Raw genomic sequence first — 4,089 nt, forward strand, 5'->3', positions numbered from 1 at the left:
TAACACACACTGTTAAAGGGAATCCTTCAAGTTCAAATGAAAGGGCACTAGACAGTATCATGAAAGCATACAAAAATATAAAACTCTCCACTAGAGATAAATACATGGACAAATTCAGAATTTTCTAATACAGGAATGAGGATGCATGAATTACTTTCACTATTGGTATAGGATTTAAAAGATAAAAGCATGTAAAAAGTTTAACTAAAAAACCATGTGAATGCATAAAAATATTTTATTTTATTTTTTAAAGATTTTATTTATTTATTTGAGAGAGAGAGAGAGAGAATGAGTGTTGGGGAGGGGCAGAGGGAGAAGAAGAGAAAGAAGCAGACTCCCTGCTGAGCAGGAAGACCAATGCAGTGCTGGATCTTAGGACCCTGAGATCATGACCTGAGCCGAAGATAGACGCTTAAGTGACTGAACCACCCAGGTGCCCCCAAAATATTTTTAAAAGATAACACTGATAACATAAGTGGAGTGGGGGAAGATGTAAATTGTAGTGGATTTGGTATGCAATTGAAGTTAAGCTGTTATCAAGTTAAAATTATAATGTAATAACTACAAGATGTTTTCTCTAACCCCCTTGGTAAGAAACAAAAATAAATGTAGAAGACACTCAAAGAAAACGAGAAAAGAATCAAAGCACACCATTAAAAAGATTCATAAAAGCCAGAGGAAGATGGCAAAAGAGGTAGAGGTTCAAAATAACTACAAAACATTCAGAAAACAATTAACAAAATGGCAATAAAATGTCCTTCCCTTCCAGTAATTACTTTAAATGTAAATGAATTAAGCTCATCAATCAAAAGATAGAGAGTGGCTGAATGGATGAAAAAAAATCCAACTAGGAGCTGGCTACCAAAGAGTCTCTTTAGATATAAAGACACACGTAGGCTAAAAGTGAAAGAGTAGAAAATGTATTCCATGCAAATGATAACCTAAAGAGAGCAGGGTTGTACACACTTATATAGGACAAAATAGACTTTAAGTCAAAAACTGTCACAAAAGACAAAGAAGACATTATAAAATGATAAAAGTGTCAATTCACCAGAAAGATATCACAATTATAAATATAGTGGACATCATAGCAGAGGACCCAAATATATAAAGCAAACACTGAAAGAATTAGAGGAAGAAATAGATAATAATATAATAAGAGTAGGGGATTTCCATATCACACCTCCAATAACAGAGACAACAGTCAGACAAGATCAATAAGGAAAGAGAGAACCTGAACAGTACTATAGACCAATAGGACCTAAGAGACATATAAAGACCACTTTACCCATAACAGCAACCTACTCATTCTTTTCAAGGAACATGGAACATTCTTCACATATTAAGCCACACATATGTCTTAACACATTTAAGAAGATTGAAATTAAAACAAATATCTTTTCTAACCACAATAGAATGAAACTAGAAATCAATAGCAGGATGAAAATTGGAAAACATGTGAAAATTAAACAATATACCCTTGAACAACAGATGGGTCAAAGAAGAAATCACAAGGGAAATTAAAAAATATCTTGAGACAAATGAAAGTAAAAGCACATTATGCCAAAATTTATGGCATAAGCAAAAGCAGTGCTAAGAAGGAAGTTTACAGCAGAAAACATGTACATTAAAAGACACATCTCAAATCAACAACTTAACCTTAATACCTCAGAGAACTAGAAAAGAACAAACTAAGCCCAAAGTTAGTAGGAAGTTATCTGATCTAATAAAGATTGGAGCAGAAATAAGTGAAATGGCAAATGGAAAAAGAGTAGGAAAAAAATCAATGAAACAAAGAATTGGTTTTTGAAAAGATGAATACATTTGGCAAAACTTAAGTAGACTAAGAAAAATGACAAAAAGAGACAAAAAAATTCAGAAATGAAATCAGAGACATTCCAACTGCCACAAAAATAAAAAGGATCACAAGAGACTACTATGAAAAATTACCTACCAAGAAACTGGTTAATTTAGAAAAAAAATGGATAAATTTCCAGAAACATAAAATCTCCCAAGACTGAACCACAAAAAATTAGAAAACCTGAACAGACTGAAAATTAATCAGGCGATCAAATCAATTATCAAAACCTCCCAACAAAGAAAAGGCCAGGACCAGATGGCTTCACTGTAGAATTCTACCAAACATTTTTAAGAATTAACAATAATCCTTCTCAAACTATTCCAAAACACTGAAAAGGAAGGAATACTTCCAAATTCATTGCATGAGGCCAGGGTTATACTGATAACAAAACTGGCCAAAGATACTAGAAGAAAACTACCCACCAGTGTCTCTGATAAATATTGATATAAAATCTAGTAAACTGAAATCGACAGCACATTAAAAGGATTACACACCATCACCAAGTATGATTTATTCCTAGAAGGTAAAGATGATCCAACATATGAAAATTGATCAGTATAATACACAGAATAGAGGGTAAAGAGTACACAGTCATCCCACTGATGCAGAAAATGCATTTGACAAAACCCAATGTGTTTCATAGTAAAAATACTCAACAAACTAAGAATAAAAGGAAATTACCTCAACATAATAAAGATCATATATCAAACCCCACAGGTAATATCATATTTAATTGTGGAAAATGGAAAGCTTTCTCTCAGGACTACAAGGATGCCCAATCTCTACTTCTATTCAACATAGTACTAGAAATCCCAGCCCTAACAGTATGGTAAGAAAAAGAAATAAAGGCATCCAAGTAGAAAATGAAGTAATAAAATCACCTGTTTGCAGAAAACATGATCTTATATGAAAATTCTAAAAATTCTACAAAATAAAAATTGTTAGATCTAATAAACAAATTCATCAAATTTGCAGGATACAAATCAACACACAAAAGTCAATTGTTTCTATACATTAACAATGAACACTCTGTAAAGGACTAAAACTAAAAAGCATTGCTGGAAGAAATAAACACAAGTACATGGAATGACGGTCTCTGCTCATGGATTAGAAGACTTAATATTGTTAAAATGTAAATATTACTCAAAGCAATCTATAGATTCAATGCATCCCTATCATTATCCCAGTGGAATTTCTTAACAGAAATTTTTTAAAAATTCTAAAATTTATATGGAATTTCAAAAGACCTCAAAAAACTGAATGAATCTTGAGAAAGCAAAACAAAGTTGCTGGCCTCACACTTTCTGGTTTCAAAACATATTACAGCAAATATTTGAAATATTGAAAAGGGAGTCAGGGATACTGAGTGGACAAAAGACAGTCTCTTCAAAAGATGGTGCTGGGAAAATTGGATATTCAAATTTAAAAGATTGAAAGTAGACCCTTCCTCTTATAACACTCATAAAAATTAACCAAAAATGGCTTCAACATTTAAATGTAAGATCTGAGATCATAACACTGAAAACAGGTGGTAAACTCCTCAAACAATTAATAATAGAATTACCATATAATCTATAATCAGGCAATTCCACTTCTGGATAAATATTCAAAAGGATTGAAAACAAGATTTCAAAGAGATATTTTCACATCCATGTACATTACAATATTAATAACAATAGCAGGAAAGGGAAACAACCTAGAGGTCTATTGATGGGTGAATGGATAGAGAAAACATAGTATATACCTACAATGGAATATTATGCAACTTTATAAAAGGAAGGAAATCTTGTCATGTGTTACAACATGGATGGAACTTGAGGATATTATGCTAAGTGAAATAAATCAGATCCAAAGAGAAAATACTGCATAATGGTACATGTATGAGGTATCTAAATTAGTCAAACGTTAGAAAGTAGGATGGAGGTGGCCTGGGGCTCAGGGAGGGTGCAGCTTCAGTTTCACAAGATGAAAATTTCTAGAGATCTGTTGCACAATATTCATGTATACTACTGTACTATACACTTAAAATGGTTAAGATGGTAAATTTGTTGTGTTTTTTACCACAATAGAAAAAAATAAAAGTCAGTTATTGCAGCTTCACTTATATGCTCTTTTGGATTATTAAAAATGATTCTTGACAGGTACATAACTTCATGCTTATAAAATTATGTTTATTAAGTTATGCTTTGATGCTTATAAATTATGTGGATTCTCTTCTAAACTCATAC

The sequence above is a fragment of the Callorhinus ursinus genome, unplaced genomic scaffold (assembly GCF_003265705.2).
Source record: "Callorhinus ursinus isolate GAN/ISIS: 27379988/994484 unplaced genomic scaffold, GSC_fseal_2.0 scaffold5, whole genome shotgun sequence".
NCBI lineage: Eukaryota > Metazoa > Chordata > Mammalia > Carnivora > Otariidae > Callorhinus > Callorhinus ursinus.